Source organism: Argiope bruennichi, chromosome 9 (genome assembly GCF_947563725.1).
Source record: "Argiope bruennichi chromosome 9, qqArgBrue1.1, whole genome shotgun sequence".
Classification (NCBI taxonomy): domain Eukaryota; kingdom Metazoa; phylum Arthropoda; class Arachnida; order Araneae; family Araneidae; genus Argiope; species Argiope bruennichi.
Genome location: NC_079159.1, coordinates 4,262,631 through 4,287,793, shown reverse-complemented (window position 1 = coordinate 4,287,793; position 25,163 = coordinate 4,262,631). Strand labels below are relative to the sequence as shown.

At 31.6% G+C, this 25,163-nt stretch overlaps 1 long non-coding RNA gene across 1 annotated transcript; it reads left to right on the top strand.

Annotated features, from left to right (window-relative positions):
* Nucleotides 1-5,700: 5,700 nt before the first annotated feature.
* On the top strand, nt 5,701-12,488 carry LOC129984265 (uncharacterized). The gene is made up of 2 exons (XR_008785476.1): nt 5,701-5,902; nt 12,158-12,488. It is a non-coding gene; the product is annotated as an uncharacterized LOC129984265 (long non-coding RNA).
* The last annotated feature ends 12,675 nt before the right edge of the window (nt 12,489-25,163 follow it).

The window sequence follows — 25,163 nt, the reverse complement described above, 5'->3', positions numbered from 1 at the left end:
CGGTTAATAAATATACTTCAAAAAATCAAGAAGTCTAAATTTTATACATTCCTTTGATCCTAAGAAATTATATTCTACGAAATATTCTTGACACTCAAACTTTTAAATAAATTAATTTAAAAAAAACGTTTCCATCTTCTGCGATCAAATCTGACCGAAATGTGAAGTTTTGGATATTATAATTTTCAAACAATCAACATAAAATTGTCTTTTTAATTATACTAATTTAATAGGCATGCGGAACTTTTCTGAATTTTGGTAATTTCTTAATTTTTTTCTTTTTTTTTTAATGATTTCCAACAATTGTTGCCCCAAAGTTCAAACCATTTCCATTTTTCATTGAGTATATGAACTTCTAAAATGGAGATCAGTCCCATGACTGCTGTTAAAAATGTAAATGCGTGGTTCATTTATCTTCTGACTTCCACGGTATTATAACTGCCTTTTTTTAATCGTTTTGTAAACTACGCAGGTCAGTAGAGTTAGTTTTCAACAACGGAAGAAAATGAATGCGATCAAATATTCGATGAAACACTGAAAACGGTTTGAATTTTAGGACAAAAAAGTAATTTTTTTTGAAAATTAGATTTAAGAATTGCAAAAAATTAAGAAAAAAAATTGCACTTTTATTAAATTTTCCTTAAAAAGACAATTATTAAAATTTTTAAAAGTGTAAAAATTATTTTTGAGCAATAATGCTTTCAAAAATTATCATGAAAAAATATCAAAATGCAGCTTAATTATTAAAATTTAATAAAATTATGTAGGCATTCCTACCCTCAAAAGTATATAAATGCCAACTTTTGTAGCTGTAAGTCAAATGGTCTGAACTGTGGAGTGCCATCACAAACACATTTATTTTTATGAGTAGTAGAGATAGAGACGGTTGACCGGCATCTGCGTTTATAAACAATATTATTTAGCAGGCATCAATATTTATAAATAATGTAATGAAATATATAGGTACCCGACCAATTATATTCCATTACATGTCAATACCTAAACGGCATTTTATAAATTAAAGAATTCAGGTTTTTTAAGGTTTATTTGTCAGCTAAGATAAAGTTTTTAATTGACCTGCCTGTACCCACCCTCTATCTTAGAGACCCTAGGCAGCTGCCTAGTTGGAAATCCGCTGTGGAGAAGAGGATTCGCAGACCCTCTGAGAGGAATACAACCCCGTTGATCGGGTGCCCGCGCAGGCTTATAAAGTAAGCAAATCCTAATATATATGTTGGACATGGGATAAATAAGGAAGAGGGGGTGGCAGGGATATAGAAGTTGGACTACGTAGACATGCCCCGCCCGAGGATAACGTAACCTTCTTTGTCCTTTTCCCTTAATATCCTTCTTAATCCTTTTCTTTCTCCATAGGGTTCATAGGGCAAATGGTCAATGGATGGAAGATAAAATACAGTGACAAAAAGATAGTTGGTGGAAAGCAGAGTGAAAAAACACGCTATATGACGTACTTTGGCATATCTTGATCAAAATTCTTAATTCATTTCTTAAGATTCGAGTTTCTAATCATAAGTCTTCCCAATTTGATTAAAAATCAATTTTTTAAACGTATTCAATCGTACAGATGGCATAAAACTTGTATTAATTAAAAGTGTTGAAATTTTGCTTGATTTTCAATCTATTTATTCTATCTATTTAACGATGCGTTCTGTAAAACATTTAAAAATAATTTTGCATGACATATCGCATAATTTACAGACAATATGCCAGCATATATACATTTGTATGCTAAAATATTTAAAGAAAATTTATGTAATTAACTTTTTCAACAACTTTTATCCGTAATTTTGTAAAAAAATATACCATTTTTCCACCTCAGTGGATATTATCATCGAGGACAAAAAAGAGGCTGAAAAATTAAAAACCAAGTTGGCCTTGATATTAATGCATAAATCACAATGAATGAAGAATCGAGGGCACGAAAGCCGTCGGAGGCCTGGTGGTCACTCATGAAAATCGTGATCTCCCCGGCCTGGAAGATTTGGGAGATCAAGTTCAAGAACAATGGAACAATACGGAAGAGAGAAGACGGATCTGCAAAGTTTCCGAACCGTGATTCTCCCGCTTTCAACTTTTTGTAGGACAGACACCAAACCGCATTTGCTACATATCGCACCTTAGCTAAATGTGTTTCATTCAACATCTAACACAAGAAGAAATGGCACAAAACTTGATTTCCGGACTAAATGAGCGTTTTTAGATTGCTAGTCAAAAATGAGTATTGCTACATGTCATAAAGAGTGTTTATTTACATTTGACGTAAATAAAATTATTATTTTTTAATTATTATTTATGTTTTTTCTTATTTTATGCTTGATATATACAGCTTTCCATGAGCTATGCAAAGCCATTTGTAGGATTAGTGTATACAGTCTATAAAAGTAGTTTTGGTATAAAAGATTCATATCTCACAATATCTGTTATTTGAATGAATATCTGATTATTAAGACCAGATAATTGAATAAGCAAATGAGGGCCTCGAGTCATCGAGATATTTTTGGGGGCATTTTCAAGCTAATCTAATTTTTTTCTCTTCATTTCATTTATAAGGGTTATGTATTCGAGCATATTTAAATTAATATTAAATTTCTTTTAAATATCATGTTTAGGATCCCCCCCTTTTCTTTTTTTCTCAGCTTGCAAAAGGATTCGCAAATCAAAGTTTCAGTCAGATTTTATATTGAGAAATTAAAATATGTTATTTGTTTTTGCCTCTTTTGCTTAGTATTTTTTCCATTTAAATTCTTTCATACATGAATACTGAAATTAAATGTCATGAAAATAACTCGTTATGAAAAATTTTGTTATCTCAGTTTCTTTTATTATTGTTGCTCAAAAATTGCTTTTATAGATATTAAATTGAAAATAATAAAAAAATATCTAGCGTTGAAAAGTGAGAGGGGCAAAGAAGACACCGAAACTTCCATTGAATAGGAGCCCCTTAGAGCTCAATTCAATTCCAGTTCATTTCGTTCTCTTTTACAGTATCAATTTTTATGAAATTTCGAAAATATTTCTTGTCAGAGGCATAAAGAGTGATTGGCATAATAGAAGCCTAAATTTTATGCTATCAACATTAATAGGAATATATTTCTACCAAAAATATACTACATCCTAATCTACAAATTAATATACTTATATTTGTGATTCATTTGAGATCATTATTACGTTTTATTAATTCAAATGATCCAAACTTGATTTAATAAAAAAATTACCAAAGAAGTTATCATCCTTTGAGTATTTTAAGTGACTTTGCGACCAGACGATAACGCAGGTGATAGACGTCCTAGACGCCAAGCCATCAGGACGAATCATGAGTGCGTTTTGGTTGAAATAGAAATATCACAAAAGGGGGGGGGGATAGTAATGTCATGTCTCAGGTGCCATATATTTTTTAAACCAATGATAACGAATGGTGTGAAAAATATAAGTGCCATAAAATTATATTATGCTCCGGGTGCTTCTTATTCTTGCTACGCCACTGAACATTTGTCCGTTGTTGATCGATTTTCGGAAAGTATTGCAGTGCTACTGCGCATGCCATTCTGAACTTTACATGTACTTGTTGATTTCTAATGATTCTATAACTTTAACTATTTTTCATAGATTTACTGCGCTGAGGATATCAGCTTGGAAATCTACGAATTCAATATATTATATAGATATTTTTGAAACATCGATTGAATGGATACAAAATCTTGAAAAGTTTGTATCCAAATGCATATTGCTGGCTGAAAATATCTTGTATAATAGCAGCAGGTATAGAAAGATACATTTTAAATTTAATTATAATACTGAAGGAAATCTTGGTATTATTATAAACAGTCCAGTTATGAAATTCACGAATCGAACTCGCAATGTGGATTCGAAGGCAAAAAGACCAGTGATGTGGGTGTGGATGGGTTGTAATGAATACAACAATCGGCCGCAACAAATCTTGTTGATACTGCTTCAGTCAGTAGTGGTGAGATGGTCCGCTGTGCACAAGAAGTCCAGCATAAACAACGATGTTTTGAGGCAAAGACTGCTAGGGAAAGGAAAGTGTGACAATTTCTGCTGATCAAAACGACACAGAGTACCTAGACATTTCACTTGTGGTAGAAGCCCTATTCATCTGATATGTGAGATACCATATATCATGGACGGGGTAAATTACCGTTCTGTAGGATTTTCGAAGGAAACCTGATGCATATGTGGGGAAAGGCAATGACCAGTATTAGTATGTGAAATATATTTATTGAGATTAAAGGAAAAAGGAAAAAGCGTTACAAACATAGAACTTAAAAAGATACTTGAGCGTGAGCTGTACGTCTTACAGACTCACTACCCAACTCTCGTCTGCCGATAATGGCGGGAAAACATCATGTGATTAATGACGCAACATGGCCAACATGGCGCCATACAGGAGATGATATTTGTTAACAGTTTCCAAACATAAGTATTTTTCTACTTGGAATGAAGCTTCACTCTTTTATTCAATACCCAGGGAAAATCAGACTATCTTTTGGTTTCAGTATATTAAATGAATTCTGTGAAGTAAATATTCTAGCATAAGAGCCCAGAAGGTCCACAAAAATGACAAAAGTAAAAACTATATAACTAGTTGGTGAAAAATCGAACTTGAGGATTAAGAAAAAAAAAAAAAAAAAAATTGAAAGGGAAGAAACTTTAGAATCCACACCGACTGTCGCTAAAGGATATTTCGGTACCAGTATTTGAATAATGCTAGTCATGTACACAATCAATAATAGAATATGATCTTTTTCCAACAAGTCATGCCCGTTGAGCATGTTATATTTTAATCCATTATTAGATAGAAAGTTACGGAATTAAAATTTACGACTTCTGTTGTCAGCAGGATATGATGTAGCTTTAAGCTTAACCTTAATTATCATTATAATAATAAAAGCAGGATTTAAATTCATAAATTTTAAGTACTTTTTTGAGTAGCATTTTAATTATTATACTTTTATTTCTCGTTTCATTACGGAACTCTTATCATTATGACCCTTCTTTCTCATTTCCTGATATATGAAGAATATATAGACAAAATATGCATAAAAATTTTCATCTTAAATATTTTAGTACCTATCCAAGCTTTATATCTTTCCACTTTCGAATTCATTTTTTTTTTTTCAAATTATTTCCGAGTATATTTGAACGAGATAACTTGTAAAGGTACCTAGTTAAATGAATGAAATTCGGTCCTTGGTACTTTAAAAAATTATACATTTTTTATCAAATTATGAATCAAATATTTCAACCAAATACTTCAAAGACAACTTATTTTTCCAGATAATACAAAAAATTTACAAAAAAAGGAATCATATATAGCAAAATTTTTTTAAATACTTTTTCCATTCAATGTTTTCTTTTGATGTTACCATTACATTTCCTTAGATATCGATTTTACCTTTTAATAAACTTTGTATTGGTGCAGCATGTCCTTGGTGGTGAATCCTCCCCCCCCCCAAAAAAAAACGTACCATATATACTTTAATTCACAGTTTTTAACTGCAATAAAATTAATAAATTAGCGTGCAGGATGTGTGATTTCGAAATGAGCTGAATAATTTTAACTAAAGAATCTTGATATTAAATTTAAAACTACACAGAAATCTAATATTATTATTTATTGCATTTTTTCCCCTTAAAGGAGGTATGCTACCCTTCTATTACGACATCGTGGCCCGTTTTCTGCCGGGGCGTTCCTGGTGACCGGAAGACAAAGAAAACTTCTCGATCTTTCTGGAGTTGGAACAACCGGTCACAGATTGACGTCACTGGAGATTCCCCTCTTTCTATATAAATACGAGTGAAGCATTTCTGCTTCATCGCAGAAACCTGTCCCGAATCGAACATGAACTTCCGAAAGACGCAGGTGAGTGGTTTGTTTCCGTGATAATTCCTTTTTCTGCTGCGCAGTATCGTATTTTAATGCTTTGTTTCCGTTCTCTGCCGAACTTGCTGCCGGTACAGGACGAACAAGTCTGAGTTTGGGATTGTTTACAGTAATGTTGGTGTATTGGAGTGTACAATAAGGCATGAATTTTGCTAATTGGAAGTCGATTATATAATGCCACAAAATTCGATAGATTATGTGAAGATATATTATGTATTATAAACAATATGTAAATTTATTTTATATTAAGTTTTATATCCAAATTTAACTCATTATCTATCTATATAACAAGTGGTAGGATGGAAAGCATATTTTACTGCTTTGTATATTTTATTTATTTTTTACTCTGTAATTCTTATTTGCAAAAAACTAAACTTTAAGTGGTTACTAAGCTACATTCTTCAGATATTTGGATTTTGTACAGGTTATATCTCTGTATATAACTTGTGGTAGAATGGAAAGTTCATTTTGCTCTTTTGTACGTTTTATTTATTTATTTATTTTTGCTCTGCCATTCTTATTTGCAAAAACTAAATATTAGATGGTTAATAAGCTGCATTCTTCAGCTGAATTTTAAAATTAATTTTAACAATGTAGATAAAATAATTTTAAAAAATCAGAAGCACTCCCAAACACTGTAATCATTTCGTCAATTTTAATTTGATATGAAAGTTTATGATCCTTAAGTAAACCTACCTCTTCTCCCCCCCCTTTTGAAAGAAAAGTCAGAATTTCAATGTGGAGGTTTAGAAAATAAGATGCTGGTTTAGATACAATCTTTCTCGACTGACAAAGCGGAGCATTAATTACAAAGAAAATTCATCAGTCAATACGACATTAAGTTGTTTCTATGCATATATGCAAAGATATGTCAGATTCTTATGTTTGGTAGAAAAAAAAATAGAGGAGTTGCTTATTGTTATGACACGATCACATGGTCATTGTCTTATACTATGGCTGTGACTTTACGTTTCCTTTTTATTTTATCCCAAACAAAATGCACGATTAATTCCAAAATCAGGTTAAATGTTTAACATGCATCATTTGAGCATGAATTGACTCCATTAAAGGCTAGTTTTTGTGTTGGTAGGCGTTAATCGGATCCATTTCAAAATCATTTTTATTATGATATAACATTATATGGTTTATCACTTGATACCATATCTTGAATCATGAATATATCTGAATGAAAATCATTCGAATGCTAGAATGGATTCGTGTGCGATCTGGTTATGCATTCATATTATTTCTGATCGAGATAAAATAGAAATGTATAGGGAGTCTTTTCAAATCGATATTCAATAGATAATTTTAAACAATCAGAAATAAGTACATATTTCCAATTGAAAAATTACTCTAAACGATCTAGAGAATAATATTTTATGTTATTCAAGTCAATGAATACATTGACGAATAAATTACGCTCGCTTGATTCTTATGTAACGTTCTAGCAAACAATCGGTTATATTGAGAAAAATATTCTTGACACACAAACATTTTTCATAAAGAAAAGTTTTACTCTTCTGCAATCAAAACTGACCGAATTATGAAGCTTTGAATTTCTTTATTTTCGGTCAATTAGTGACCATCTCGTGGAAATATCATATACTGACTTCCGAATCTTCCTCCAAGCGGACTTTGAAATAATCACAGAATTTTTTTTCGTTTTTTGATTGACTTTTATTTTGTTTAAATTATTAGCATGATGAGAATATTGAACTAAATGTGACTCATCTCATCGGTGAATTGTATAAAAATTTCGTAATTTTTCATTACTACATGTAACGAATGAAACAAAATAAAATATAATTCTACGCGTCATTTAGAGCATTTTTCTGTCCAGAAATAAATGCCTGTTTCTAACGATTAGAAATTTAGTATTGGGACAAAATGAGTGAGCTTTCTGTCAAGAAGAATATAATACGACATCTTGTGCCGAACTCTCATTGTCTCCATCGGGATTCTTATGATAATCCATTGAGAATTCCTATCAAAACATCACTGAATAAATGAATATTTTTAAAGACATTTCATCGAAATGAATTCTGCAAACGCATTCTATTTAACAGCATTTGCATGAATGAGAGCAAATCTAAACAATTGTATTCAATTCATAATTGGCACGTGGATTTTACATGCTTAAAGGATTTTATATTTCACCAAATAAAATGATGCAAGATTTATTAGCTAAATTTAGTTAAATATAAGTGAAATCGAATAATATTATAAAAGTTCGTTTCATATATCAAGTGCCCCGCAATATTTCGATCTTATAATCTACGCTTCGTCTTGATTGAGGAAAAAGCATAAGATAATGCAATACCTTATCTAGTCCCATTTGCCATATAAATGTCACATCATTGAAACGGTAGTTATGATAAGGAAATTTTACTCTCTCCAGAAATTTTGTTATTTGGAACTAAATAACTATTGCAAAACTATATTTCATTTAATTAGAACGAAGAGGAAGGAATGCAATTTATTGAACGCGATTCAGTGAACTGCTGATGCACGATTTGTGCCCTTTACGTTTGTATTTGCTTTTAAAGTAAATATAGAGTGAAACATTATTTAATAAGATAATTCTTGAGAAATCAAAGCTTTGACTCCTAGCCGACTACGTTCGAAGCAAAATTTTTGAAAAATTGGATTTTTTAAAAACTATTTATGGTTTTTAGATGTATTGTCAATTATAAACACTATATATACAAAAAAATTATTTGGAAATATAATATATTTTGAGAAATAGGAAAATTTGTAGTAAATTTTAATGAAATTTAACCTAAACAGTTAACACTCTACACAAAATTGTAATGCAGCTATCCTATTTTTCTTTGTACACAAGTTATAGAATATAATGATGAATGAAATAAACCAATATCTAAGAAACATTTTGAGATGCAAAGAAATTATGGGTAAAAATGTACGTATATATACATTTTTTCCCTAAATTTACAACTTAATTTTTCTAAAAACACCTATAAATAAAAAAGTATTTCACCAACAATAAAACTTTTGGTTCATTTCATTGCCCACAGTATTTAAAATACACGCTGAAATTTTTATGTAAATACCTCTATTAGTTTTTGAGATATCATGTTAACGGTGGAAAATTTTTATAAAAATTAAAGTTTAAGAAAATTGAAGTTAAAGAAATATTTTAGCTAAAAAAATGTTTAAAATTATCCTGCATGATAGATCAGACCTTCCTTTTCCTAGAAAATACTATTTTGGAAAGAGGAAAGCCTGAACTACAAGAAATAATAATAAAAGAAGAATTCGCCAATGTGGTCGAAAACCAGTGTTTTTAACGTAGTCGGACCCCTTACTTTATTTGAAATTTGCCTTCTTTAACGATTCCCTTACAGATATTTTAATATTTGTGATTCCATTCCAGAAAAATATAAGTAAGCATCAAATGGTAGCAATCATCGATTGTTGTTGTCATAGCCTTGTACCCGCTGTGTTCATTGTGTATATGAACTGTGCTCTTAGCATCCAATTCCATGACAGCACAGTCCTGTTAAAAATGTAACTTTCAAGGCAATCTATTAGACGTTCCATCTTTCACATCTCTATAATTTCGTGTTCCTCATGTAAATGACACAAATATAAGACACAATCTTTCTTCCTCAACTTTCAATAGTGGGAGACAATCACCTGATGAAGAATTTGGAGGAACAACGAAAGCATTTGAATTTCAGTTCAGTAAGGAAATCTGTTGTTGCAATACATTAATAAATATTTTTCAAAAATAGCCGAAAACTCAAGAAAAATTTGTACGACTATTAGATTGGTATCATTAAAGAGCCTTTAGAATTTCAAAATGAAGCAAAAATCAGTTTTGTATAATTTTTTTAGGGAGTTATTATTTTCATTAATTTTTAATCAATTAAAATTTCAAAAAAAAAAAAATCGCTGCTTAGTGCACATTCCAACTTTTCAAAACATATCTGTGCCAAATGTGATAAGTCAAGGTTAAATGATCAATCCTATAAAAGCCAACATACACATATTCTCTTTCATTACTAATAGAGATAAATTCGAGGTAATTTTAACTAAATATATTTGAAATTTGATATTTAGTTAAACTATTTCAGACTTCTCACGGCAGTTTTTTGAATATAGAGCATACGATAGAGGTCCAATTAGTCGGATTAATTGTGACTATACTCGATCCGAAAAAAAGGAAATTACGAAAAAAAAAAAAATTCTTGTGGAGAAAAATTGCTTATAATATATTGTTTTAATAGATACAAAAACAACGTTGTTTATATTTTGCACATTATATAAAACTATGATTGCTTGAATATATCAATCAAGTCAGCTTTTCCGACTCGGGAAGATTTTGTTTGTGGATTTCTTTCCCTCGAAAGCATTAGTCCTCTCGCTGGTAGTGTGGTGTGATAGTTTGGACAGGTGGATGCCAGCTCAGGTACCGACTTCGTCATCTGACCGCGGTTCGAAATGACGAGGCTCGTCCCGAAATAGCCCTAGTAACAGGACGTTAAATAACTAAATAGCCCTTTAAAACAGAACGTTAATATAACTAAACTAAATTTCTCAAAGCGTTTCGGATCATTGGAAAATCGGAGAAGTGATGTTTAGTAGCACAGTAGATTTTACAGTACTACAGTACAATTTTACAGTAGATATAAATTATCGATACATTTCACGAAATATGCATGTCATATTTTCATTCTATTCCTTATAATGTGAATTCATTCTTTTCCTTTTTACTCTCTCGTATACGAAGTATGTGAAGAGAAAATGTTATAATCATTAAAAAATCCGAATTCGAAATTTTGAACACTCTCCACTATTCAGACCTCTTTGAGCCCGAAAAACGTATTTCTGGAAATATGTCTGTGAACATGATCATTCAAAAACGCTTTGCTACGAATAAAATATGGTACTTATATTAAATGATCGAATATTGAGCGAAATTTATTTATAGGAAATATACCTGTCTGACAGCAAGATAATTATAAAAACATAGCGATAGTAAAATAAAATTTGGCACACATCTAAAATTCAGATCCGTATCAAATTTTGAATAAAAATGAACAGCGGGTCTGTATTTTCGCATACATGCAAGTCAAGCAATGAAATAATGTATTAATAGTTTGATATTCAGACATTTTCGTCGCCATGCAATTGAAGAGGCAGTTTTGAAACGAAAGTTTTGGTATCTTCAAACAGAGGGCTCAGGTGTAAGTGCAAAGGAGCTTCAACGACTCCAAGTTTTTCCAGTGTATAAATTTAATTTTTTCATAATATTTAAAGTTATTATAAATCAGTTTCAAGGCAAATTCTTTTCAATTATATCTATATGTATCTCATATATAACAATGAATTTTTGTTCGTTCGTATTTTATGCGCTGCGATAAAATTTTGCCAATTTATTGCTTGTACTTGCGCGAAGGTTATAGCCATAGTGCAATTATTAGATCCAACATATAAAAATGAATGTTTGTTTGTTCATATTTTATGCGGTGATGTATCATTAATCCGATTGCGATGAAACTTTGACAAATTATTGCTTTGAACCTAGAAAAATCCCTGTTTTTCAATGGTCAGTTGTACGTTGGATGCTCACGAGTCGCACAACCACGAAATTTATTTGTTTTTGCTGAAGATAAAAAAAAGAAGAAAAATATTGTCTACCGTAAAGTATACTTAAATAATAAAGTCAAAAAAGTAGAATAAATATTATTTATATTTCTCTTTTACATATCATTCAATTTCATTAAATGTATCCCTTGTCGACAAGAAAATATATATCATTCTCTCTATCATTCCCAATTAAACAAGATAGCTATTTCAAACTTCGAACGATATTTACAAAATTATTTCTTCTGCGACAGCAACACTCCGTGTACTAGCTAGTACTTTATAAATAAGTAGGTTCATATTCAGGGCTTTTAATGTGACAGACAAAATGATGCATTAAATAGCCAGCCACAAACTTGTATATAAAGCTGATTTTATCTCTGATTATAACAGCAATGTTATAGCAGAAATTGGCAGGAAGCGTGCTTTCAAGGAATAATATAATCTGTAGCGAATTTTGGTTAAACGATATTCACCTACAGCGAAAACGCTTTTTCTCGGTTTACTCAAAAGCATCCTTATTTTTCGTCATAACATAACATTTAACATTCGTTATAACATAACATTTAAATTCACATAATTTCAAATATATAACAATAATATTTCTTTTCTATTTTACAGGTGTTTTTCTTCCTTGTCCTGTGCATTGCCGCACTGCAGACGATTTTAGCAGCCAATACGAAAAGCCCCCATCCCAAAGTACCCCAGGCTAAGATGCTCCGTGCCCATATGAGTGAGGGCGCTCAGCCCCGATTCCAAGATTTACCACTCCTATATGCCATGGGGCTCCAGAGGCAGTAATGGAGCACTTATCGAACTCTCCTCTAATGTTCTTAAGCGGGGACGGCAGCTGGTTTGTCCCTCCCCTTCATCAGCATCCTTTTATCCAAAGATTCTTATCGTGAATGTTTCAAGTTTATTGTTACTGTAAATAAAATTTCTGGATTTCTAACTCTCTGCTCTCGTATTTCTGCACAATGTAATTCATATTCATACTTATAGAAAGATTTCATTAACAGTTGAGTTTCCTAACGCAGGGGTGAACAGACTTTTCCAGGATACGGATTACTTCTAATTTGTTCAAGGTATTGTGCGTAGGTGTGATGATCTAAAAAAATTGTTCTACTATATTTATTATAACTTAATAATAAATACGGAATATGGGAATATGTACTTCCCTACATAACTAAAAACATAAAAATAATAGCCACAAATATAATAATATCAAATGATGTATTTAATATCAAACATTTCATATATATATATATATATATATATATATATATATATATATATATATATAATTTTCATGTAAAGAAGTTAGTCCTCGTAGTTATAGTTAGAAGAAAACTTAGTCTGCATACAGTCCGCCAATCCTGCATATTTCCGTATATAATAACTCACCTAATCTTGCACTGGATTCTAAGTGCTCGTCTGTGAGACGCGAACGATATGTTGTCTTAATTATATTCATCGTTGAAAAGTGCAGATTCACACAGGTAGGTAGTAGAGCCAAAGAGCGATATTAAATGATATGCAACTTTTTTTTAAATCAGGATACTTTGTCCATTAGATTCCAAAAGTTAATTTTATGTCCTGAGATGCGAACTTTTAAAATAATGTTCATTTGAAGGAGGAAAACTTTGTTTTTCTCAAGACATAAAGAGAGTTTATAATTTATATTTTCAGTTATTTCTTCTACATCGACATTGCCAAATGGGTTACACATGAATGTAACAGTTGGTTCTAATCTAGTAAATTCTTGAAAATATCCCTCGAATTTGGAGTGAAGTTTTATTATTTCATCGCTATATTTCTCTTTGTTTAATGTGCCTCTGTTTTTAAAGAACTCGTCAGAAATATTTTTGAAATTTTTCGTCGGTGTTCCGTAAACATGTTTCTTTTAAGTATACGTCTCAAGTCTTAGTAAAGACGGTCACCCCAAAATGTCTTGGAGGTCCAGCGGTCGATCGCGATCGACTTAATGCCCATCCCTGTCCTAACATCTTGAACTAAAAGTATAAATTATATTATTCAGGTAGCTAATTATGTATCAATCATAAGAATTATTACTATAACACTCAGTAACGGTTAAAACAAAACCTAATTCCCTTATTGTTTATAACTGAATTTCAAATGGGAATTGAATTTTATATGAATTTTAGTATGACTATAATCGTTTTCGTATACTAAACTCTTATCAGCAAGTAATAGCGATGTAATGAATCGAATATATCCTTGAAATGAAGTTTATGTTTTTGGCTGCATTTAATTTTGAGATTGAAATTATTTGAGTTTCTCAGTTTTCTAAAAGGTGAAAGCACTTCTAGTTTTATGAGCAAGCCTATAAAGTTTAACAATTTTGTTTAAATTTAATGATAAGGTATAAACTGTTAAATTGGCAACTATACATAATATATTATAGACATATACGACACTCCAGAAAGGGACTTATTGTGAACAGCCGACCATCTCAGAAAAGGACTACGGGATATAAATGATTTAACCTCTTCCGATAAAATGACGAGTATAGCTCGTCATTGGTTTTTCATGCCATATAGCACAATGCCGAGCTATACTCGCCATGCGACTAAAGTTACCGTTGATGTGATAATAAATTCCACTTAAAATTTCTAGTGTACTGAATCCGGCAGCACTTCTATTACTTATGCTGATATCATAGATCACCATCACACATTGTTTGCCCTTAGATTGTCTCGGTACAATTTGCGGCCAAATCGTTGTTAGTCAGTAGACTTCATTCTTATGAACATATAGCTTGAACGTCTGTCTTACAAAAAAAAAAAAAAAAAAAAAAACATGCTGTGAAATAAGCACAGTAATGAATAAGAGTAGTGCACACTATGAAGATCAAGGTGATTGGAGGTATTCAGAAAAATCAGAAGTAAGCATACATTTACCCGATACTGATAATGAAACTAATCATAGTGAAATATTATCAAGAAGTCTTAAAACATGTTGTGCGACTCATAAGTGATTTTAGTGAATCCTTTGGAGTCATAGACACGTCATCAGAAGAATGGATTTGGAAGAAAATAGATGATGTGCCTGAAAAAAAAAATACTGAAGTGTCTGGCGTAAATGCGACAACTAGTTAGTAATCCGAAATCATTGATCGTTTTGAAAGAAGTGTTGAATATGAACTTACGAATTACAATTATATCCGTACCAATAATATAATTTTAATTATTAATATACAAGAATTAGAAAATAAACTAAGTTTTCTTAAGCAAAAATTAAATGGTTACTTCATGCACAATTTTTTTATTTTTAAATCTTACTGGAAGGGGTTCATCTCGAATCATGTTTAGTTATTTTTGTTACTGTTGCAAAACAAAATTTAGAACAATTATAATAACTCGTACTGAAACATAATTTTTTTTCTCAGTGGTGACTTCTGCTTTCTAATGAGATAAGAACCTCTTCCAGACTTTTTTCAATCGGCGATAGAGAATCTAAAACATTTCATTTTACGTTTTTATTTAGACGAGAACACGATATTCTCCCCCTTCTTTCAAGCCCATCTTGATCATGACTATTGTTTGAGCAATCCATTATAATTAAATTTAGCATCCATTATTTTTTTTTGAGAAATAACAATAGAAATTATCTTTTAAGTGTATATGTATTTTAATTGTGTAATAATATTTAAGAATTTATACAAATTCGAGACATATTTTATATATTTTGTAGCCCTCCGTGCTCAGGAAAACAATAAGTTGAACGCACCGAAATGAAGATATAGCAGTAGTATATAAATGCATCCCTTTGTAATCGAAAGTGATGCAGCCTTATGCATAATTTTTGACGAGACAGCTCTAATGAATCGCAAGACAATAGTATACACAGTGAGAATGCAAAGCGAAGCGAACGCCGCTATCGATAGCGATGACAGGAAAAGCTACATTACAAGCGAAAGTCGTTCGCATGGAAAATTAAAACATCCATGAGCTGTAAAGCGTTAACAGAGATGCATTACTAGAGAGCAGAAATTACAAAGGTCTGGTTTTCCATATGGGAACCCAGGAGGATAACCAGATATCCCCACTCGTTTTCTTTAATGAGGTATCACCTAAACAATCGCAGATTGTTCAAGTCCTACTCCCTGCTCTCACATTTCGCCGAACAATATAGATATTAAAATTTTGAACTGCATCCAGCTGACGAGAAATGAACTGAAACAGCACCTCACACATTCCTAATGAAAAACTCAAAATTAAATTTTGAACTGTTTTAGCTGATGAGAAGACAATTAAAACAGTAAGTTAGATGATAGTAGTTAGTAAGTGTTCGCGACTTTGGAGCTCAGTTAAATGAATGCGTAGCAGCTTCCATTATTCTTCTACACGGCAGTGTTTTAGGAAGTGAAACGCAACTAAGCCAGTGACTCCCACTTGTAACGGCTAGCTGAAATGAAACGTAGTTTCCTCAAGTCTGCTGCTACGTGGGGAAAAAAATGCCAAAAATGCGATAGAAAGCAGCATTTAAACGGAAAACACCACCTCAGCGAACATACTTTGAAAGCACGATGATGAAAATGATAGCAATTTCAATTTTCAGCTCTTACTAATAATTCAGTAAGATCAGATGTGTGCGTTTGATTCTTCCCTATTAGTTCGATAATGTGGTAGCGTACAGTTCTAACTTTTGTTTTTGGTCCATAGCAATACAGCTCGTGGCAGAGGCGACGGTAGCAGGGGGGAAATTGTCTCCCTGTCGTCAGCCTCTTGCCCTCCCATCGACGAGAGATGGCGCGTTTTGTCGAGAAAAGTCTTCACCACTTCAGGATGATTGTAGAGCTTAGGTTCCCAAAGTGGTCCAGGTGGACCCCCAGGGATCCATAGGAGACCACACGGGGGTCCACGTAGACGTGAAAAGAAAACAGGGCTTCACAAGTTGTAAGTGGGGGTCCACGAAAGATTTTCTGGTTTTCATAATAAAGAACAAAAATTTTGGCTTGGATTTACCTATCAACGTAGGCAGGTAACATCATTCACTAGGTAGGTACTCAAAAATATTCGAGACTCAGTTCAAACACAGAATTGAATAGAACAATAGATAATAGTACAAGTGTTTGGGCAGCAGGGGGTCTACCGAAAATAGTAAAACTTTGAAAGTGGTCCACGAGAAAAAAAAGTTTGGGAACCTCTGTTGTAGAGAGTTGCGCATCATCGAACATGATTATTTAAAAACCATCTTAAAGTTAATATATTGCAAACTTTCCAAATATCCAAGTAATGGTTACAGCGATTTGACTATATTTGGCAAAATAATCGACAGGATGCCAGGTCAATAAAAGGAAGTATTTTGCAAACAATTTTTGATAAACCGATTAAGAACTGAATGCAATTGAGACCTTAAGTTCGTAGATTTTCAGACATCTGATTCAAATATTTAGCTTATAATTTGCACTACCTTTGGAAATACAACCGACAAGGTAACAAGTGAATAAGATATCGACAAGGTTATAGGCGCATTTTGCGGAATATTTTTGGTCAGTCGACTATGAACTCATTCCGGTGATTGTTGATGTAAGTCTGCAGACTTTCAAATATTTGATTAAAATGTCGTTCAACGAGCTTATAATTTGTCCGACAAAGTGAAAAAGATATTTGCATTCCGCTGACAATTTTTGGACGGCAGGCTATGAATTGAATGCAATGAATGTTGAGCATCCACAGATTTTCAGACACCTGATTCAAATGTCGTTCATCAAACTTTTAATTTGCACTACTTTTGGCAATATAACCGAGGCGACATGTGGCCAATATATAGGCGACATTTTTAATCGGTCGACTAAGAATTCAATGCGAGGGATGTCGACGATGTTAAGTCTGCAAATTTTCAGTCATCTGATTTAAATGCCGTTCATTCAATTTATAATTTGTATTATATTTAGTAGAATAATCAATAAACTGGCAAGTGAATAAGTTATCGCATTTTTTTCTACTAATTTTTTTATCTTTCGGCTAAGATGTTATTATAGGTTATGGAGAAAAAAAATTGTTTTCATCGAGTAGTCCGATTACCTGAAAGTGAAATTATAAGGGAAATTGAAGCTTTTATATTACACATGAATACGACGATAGAGTTGGTCCTGACTCATCATTGAAATTCAAGTTCTAAAATAAATCGTCATCTTTTTCATCTAATTGTTACTTCCTCGGTACTCGAACTCGTGATTTCTTTATCTATTTCACTATGAGAATTGTCTGACAAAAATCTAGTTAATGGTTAAATTAAATTTCATAAAGCACTCTTTTCTTTCGACACTCTTGTGCATATGCATGTTAAGAAGAGTTACTTAACTGTAGCCAAATTATGTGAATTCAATATAAATTCCTATAATAAGTAAATTGCTTAAGTGAAAATTAAGTTAATTTAACAGTAAAATATCTGTTTAATGCAGTCTAATTTATCAGGCTGCAATTATTACACTAAAGAAATAAAACCAACCTCTATTGACGTCAAAAATAAATATATGTGGTATGATAGCTTTTTAGCTGCACTAAAAAATTTTATTCAATTGTGCATTACATTTGTTAAATAAATTACTATTTAAATTCTTCAGATTTTGTATTCAGTATTATAACTATGTAATTGGGGAGTGTATCTTAAAATTTTTTGTCTTTGTGGCAAAGACTATATAATTACAGGTTCTTCTAAATTTTTAATAGACTTTGGATAAGGATGTCTTGATAAAAAGATGATTAAAATAGTCATTCATAGAATATTTTATATAACATACTAGCCGCCTTTGGCGACCAGCCGGTTCGCCAATCTTAATGTTCGTTAAAATTTTAATAATTAAATATTTTATGCAATTCCTACTTTAATAGCTTCTTCATCAAAATATTTTAAAACTTCAAATTTTGATAGTCACATAATTCACTCATAATATTATAAACGCCTTCAGTCATAACGTAATATGTATCTCTTTAATTTTCTGTTAGTTCCCATAGAATTTATACTATAAATTAAAGTGGAAAGGATTAATCTGCAATTAATATAATAATATTTTTTACTGAAACAAAGTATTTTTTTGTAATATGATTACTGAAAACAGTCACTGAGCGTTTAAACTTTATGGGCACTAAAGAATATCTTTTCTAATTTATGTAATATTTCAAGAATTTGTCAACAAAATATTCTCAGATTCATCATGACCAGAACGATTAATTAACAATGTTTAATTTTAAATGCATCAAACACTAAGAAAATAAAACGAATCGCTTAAAATAATCGATGTACTTAAACGATGTACTTAAAACTATAAGCGTATACAAAAAATATATAACTAACATAAATACAATTTAATTACAAAAACATGCAACTAACCTAAAAATAATTTAAATCATCCGTTGATAATGGTTGTCATGTCAACAATCAGAACACAATGCGCATGCGTGAATTTTCAACGCCAGTTACGGTAACGCAAATGCATGAGTTTTTCTACGCCAGTTGGGATAACGCTATGCAGATTATAAATTTTTAATTTCCTTTATTCTGTTTTATTTTAATTTAAAAGTACTTAAGAATGAATCTGAAAGATCGATTCATTAACAATGTTTAATTTTAAATGCATAAAACATTAAGAAAATAAATAGAATCGTTTCAAATAATCAGCTGAAAAATCTTAAGCCTAGACTCATGACTGTTGGGAAAAAAACTGAAGCCGTACTCATTTGGCGGTGGGGAAAATGAAAAGATTTTTTTGGCTGGAAAGTTAGTTTTTAATTAATATTCTAATTAAAAATTCAAAAAAATGGGCTATTCTATCTTTTAAGTTAGATCAAACTGCACACGGTGTGCAAATTTGATAAAAATCGGTTAAGTAGTTTAGGAGTCCATCGCGGACAAACAACGTGACACGTAATTTATATATATTGAGATTAACCCCTTGATATACGAATTTACTTAACTTCTTAATTAAATTTTTGGGACAATTATTATTATTTTAATCCCTAGAATAATATAAAGGTATTTGAGGTAATGTTGGATTTTCAAGTGATTTGTGCATTTTAAATTACTTAATACTTTCATTTAATTGCTGATTTAAAATTTAGCAATTCTCTGCGCGAGTCATACTTGTCATTGTATATGAAGGGATCAAGAAAAATCAACACATGTAACTGAAGAGATAAAACTAACTTTTTCAGAGGCTTATGGGCTCACTTGCAAAACTTCGGGGGAAAAAAGTACTTAACCATAAGAACGCATGACTAAAAACGAAGATAGGGGAGTTCTTTTCAAGATATAATAAAATGCATTGGTTTGTTAAGCCTAAATATACACTGAAGAATAAATAGATGAAGAATCTAATGCTTAATAGTCAATTTTTCACAAGAACCTTTTCCATTTTTTATATAAAATATTTCGTTCATATATTTGCAAAACATTTTTTCCAACCTTCATAAGAAACATCATTGTATCTTTTTCGCATTCTTAATTGTTCATGTCCGAATTAGAGTAAATAGGACATGAGTAGAGTCCGAATTAGAGTGTATTTCGAATTAGTGCGTTGAATTAGTGAACGCTAATTCGAAATACATCGTGCGGATTCGAAATGTATCTGAATTCCTGCTCGTTGTTCCATTCCTTATTTAAAAATTATTTTAGGTAAAAGACTACGTTAAATAAAAAAATTGCGAAAACATCGAATATTTTTTTAAAATTATTTTTCTGGATTTCTAAAAAAGTTTCTTTTATAAAACTTTTTGAATTTAGTTTCAATAATCATTTCATATTGCTTCCGATATAAAATGAGCACGCATTTGTTCATTAATCGTGACACGTCATTCTGGCACAATTTGCATTTCTATCTATATACAAAATCTGGAGTGAAATAAATTAGATCTCAGAGAAATTAAATCTTAAGAGTCTCATAAAAAAATAGACTCAAATATTGACAATCTTTTAATAGTCAGGGAGAAACAAAAATTGAGAATATTTTTTGCAAATATCTTTATAAATTTTTAGAGTGAAAGCAAGGGTTATCATCTGAAAAAAATAAATAAATAATTTAAAATAATAAAACTTAATTTTTTGTTAATTAAATGTAAAATTAATAAAATCAATGTAATTAATTAATGTAGAATTAATTATGTGTTATTTTGAAGCCAAAAAAAAAAAAAAAAAAAAATTGCGCTTGCCCCTTTGTCGGAGTTGCCTTGAACCCACGTCGGCAAATCTCTGGCTCGTGGCAATACGGTTCGTATATACAAAGTTCACTCGCCTATTGTTTTGGATTCAATTCTCTCTGTTGATTCGATTTTTTTTCTTTGCATTCAATAATTCTTCCACGTTGCTAATGATGATGAGAAACATTAATACTTCTAGCATATGATTAGCATTTTAATATTTCCATTTTTTTTTATGAAAAAGCATTTTTATTAAAGCAACATAAAAAGAAGCTAGAGCGTCTCTAAGTAAAAATGCAGGTGATCAAAGAAAAATGGAAAACCCAAATAAGAATATAATTTAGGGAGGAGAAGGGATATTTAGCATTTCGATCTGCCGATAAGCTCGCGTAGTTAGTTATTCCATCATCGCAAACGTAAATTTTATCGTAGTTATCGATAGAGTTGCCTTGCATTGCGCTACTGTTGTAAGTGAATGTTTTTTTTTTTTTTTTAATTATGGAATATTGATTTTCCCGAATAACTTAACTCATCTTTCAGCACATTTTTGTAAGTTTCGTGAGTTAGAAGAATCTAGCGAACATTTGCGAACTCCCTTAGCTGTTTTTTTTGCATGCGTTATCCCTAAACCGAAAGCTATACATCTTTGGTTTTAATCCAATAAATTTATTAATAGGTTCACATTTTCGTGTTTTACCGTTCCTACTTTCCCCCTATTAATCTCACTATATAATGAGTGGTTCTGAGGAAAATTGCTGGTGTCTGATACAGGGTGCGGCAGAAAAACCGGACAAACCATTTTTAGTATAACTTTATTAAAAATAAATTCATTAACAAAATATAACAAATAATAATAAGAGTAAAACTTTACTAATAAATAAATTCAATGGGTTTCAAAGTGACCGTCTTTTGCAGCGATGCAGAGGCGCAAACGCTAATTGAAATTTTCAGCAATAGGCAGCAAGTTTTCTAACTTTAATCCATCCCATTCCTGACGAAGCTATTGCTTTACAGAGTCCAAACTTTTGTATGGTTTAGCACAAGCCCTAGACTCCAAAATGGACCATACATTGTAATTGATGGGAATGAGATTCGGTGAGTTCTGTGCCCATTCTTCAGATGATATCACGTCCGGAAAATGCGCCTTATACCATTCTAGTGTCTTTTTGGGCTTGTGAGCTGGAGCGTAGTCTTGTTGAAACTTCCACTTTACCTTGCCGAAGTGCGTTTTGGCTCATGGAAGTAAAACAACTTCTAGAATGTCCTGCTGGTGAACTTTTTGATTTATTTTAATGCCCTCATCCACAAAAACCAGCGGTGTTTTGCTGCTTGCGCAAATTCCGCCCCAGACAAAGGTCGACTTAGGATTTTGGCGATGTTCAATTGCCGAGGTGCTTGGAATGTCTAGAGATTAGATCCTATTGTTCTGGGGAGTTATGAGCTCGTTGGACGGTAAACAGCTTCTCATAAGTGAAAAGGAATCTTTCGCAGCGCTGACTTGTGACCCGTTTCAAAAGTTTTCGGCATCATTGGGCCCACATGAATTTGTTTTTTTTTTCAGTTAGAAGCTGAACTTTTTGGAACTTGTAAGGCTTTAGTCCAAGCTCTGTTTTTGCCATTCGCCACACTGATCGGTCACTTATTTCCATTTCACAGGCGATCTTTCTCGGGGAAACCCTCGGATTTGATTGAACTCGCTTTTTGATGGCCTTACGTACGTTTTTGTTCATTTCCTGGATGCCGACCATCATTGTCAAGTTCTTTGAAATGACAGATATCCTCAGACGCCATTTGCTAAGACACATTAAGCAAACGAACGAATTGACATTGTCGTTTTCCTTGCTAAAACAACTCTAAAATAGTAGAACTTTTACTTGATATTGTAAAAAAGCAAAAAAAAAAAAAAAAAAAAAAAAACGATACGTAAATTAAAAGATACATTATAAAATATACACATTTTAAAAAAATTAGTTAACTTCTATTCTATGATGCACTAATTCTGTCCGAGTTTTTTTGGCCGCACCCTGTGTATCAGATGTTTGATATCCTCATATACATTGTTTGTGTACATGTGTAAATAGAGTGAATCTGTATATAATAATTCACAATTTTTATTATATAATTTCTTATAATTTGAATAATATAGCTCATACATTTGGAGTTTAGAAATTTCTAAAATTACAAACCCTATATATATTGGTTTGTCTAAGACTAAGTTAGGTTAACGCATCTTAAACAAAGTTAAATTTTTGTTGATTGGTTCAAAATACTCTAAGGCTGAACTTGATAGAAATTTTCGATTCATCTCAGATGTAAGCGTACCCCTTAAATTTATTCGTTTTCGCACATTTTGTAAGTATTTCCATTGAAAGAATTATTCAATTAAAAAAAAAATCCCTTTCTGTTTTACATACTATTCTTTTTGAATTATTGAAATCCATATACTCTCTCAACCATGGTTTCTAGCCAAAAGCCAAAATTCTGTGAATCTTATTCAATATTAATCCCTGTTCGAGATAAAATCTTCAAAATATATATAGTTTAAAAATATACATTGAATAACTATTACAAAGAGAATTAATAGCACTTATCAAAAAATATTGTAACTCCATAAAATTTATACAAATGTAGAATTCTGTTAGTTATCGGAAGTACAGTACACTGACGAGTATCCGGTCTAATGTAGCGGAAGAGCAGGCTGGATAAAAAAGCCGGATTTCTATGAATTCATTTCTTTGCTCACCAACACCAGAAGATGAAGTTTTTATATCAAAGCTCACTGTTATAATATGTATTTCCTCACTTCTTATTGAGTGCCAGGACTTCCATTTATCTCACGACACGTAGAATGTGAACGCGACCGCAGCTGGGTGAATCATACAAGCAGTTGCCGGTAATGCGTCCAGTTAAAATAAAAGGCTCTGTACTGGTAGTTTATATACTACAACGCACGCTTCAAGAATTAGAGAAAAAGTAAGTTAAAGAATATAAACTGACCACATTTTAACATCAATTATGTAATCTTCACTGTGATACCCTTAAAAAACGTTAAGCATACCCCGTGAGCTCTTCACGAATACTGTCAGTGCTGTGGAGTTACAATCACGAGCAACGGAGGCCCGTTAGCAGAATGCTGCTCGTTTCCGGTTACAACTTGTATTTTGCACACGACTCGTAAGAGGATCTTAAGACATCCACTTCCAATGCCTTAGCAATGTTGCCAACAACGCCTTGCCTTCCTCAATTAATTACCATAGAGAAAACTAAGCCGGATAATCGCGAACCGGATTCTCGGGTGTGTACTGTAATCAAATTATTGGCCGGTTTATTTCAAAGCTGCTGGCCGGATTAAGAAATCCAATTGATATTTAGTTGTATTCTTTTTCAACGGTGGTCTCAATTCGCTGATAACAAAATGAAGATAAAAAAAAATAATTATTTCATGCATCCTCACCCAAACATGTCGCGTGAGATTCGGAGAGTGCGGATGTCAGAGCCAGTTTAGTTTTTTAGTTTAGTTATATTAACGTCCCGTTTTAAAGCAAACTAGGGCTATTTTGGGACGGACCTCGTCATTTTGAACAGCGGTCAGATGACGGGGACGACGCCTATGCTGGCTGCTTTACTTGCAACAAAATCAATAAGACACATTTTATTTTTAACCTAAAATTTTCCTTAAATATAATTGTCAGACAAAAATAAATAGGAAACAAAATAGTGACAAAAATAAATATGAAACAAAATAGCAACAAAAATAAAATTGAACAAAATAACATAATATACTTATTCATAGTATGACAAAAATAAAATTTAAAATATTATTTTGCAGAAAAAATAGGACATATATAATCCGAAAATATTTCTTCCTCTCAAGAATCTGTATCATTATAAGCTGATTTATTTTCTTTAAATAAGATTTCTTCAGCTAATTTATCTTCCAATCTATCAATATTTTAAGAACATCATACAACATTTAATAGAAGAAATTCAATAGAAAATACAAATTTTATGAAATAAACAAATATTTAGTAATTGCAATTGATTATAACATGAAATATTTCATTGGTACTGCATGAAATCAGCATATTTTAAAATTGATTTTTTAAACTGAATGAACATAATATGTGAGACTGAAAATACAAATAATTTCTTGCTGTCAATACTATAGCAATTATTACTATAAAAATATTTAATTTAAGAAGCCATCTCTTTAAAATATTTGAATATTTCAATACATTCAGTGTTCTTTTATAAGTGAATGAGTGGTTGCACTAGTGCAATGAATTCATTTTTTGAAAGCATATTAAATTATTTAACGATACAAAATATTTTATTTTTAAGCTTTCATTTTGTCCTTACTTCACAATCATTATTATCTGAATTATTTATACAGGAAAAAATGCTACACATGCTAATATTTTACACATTTTTAGTCTTATTGAGAGAATAAAATTCAATACAAATGG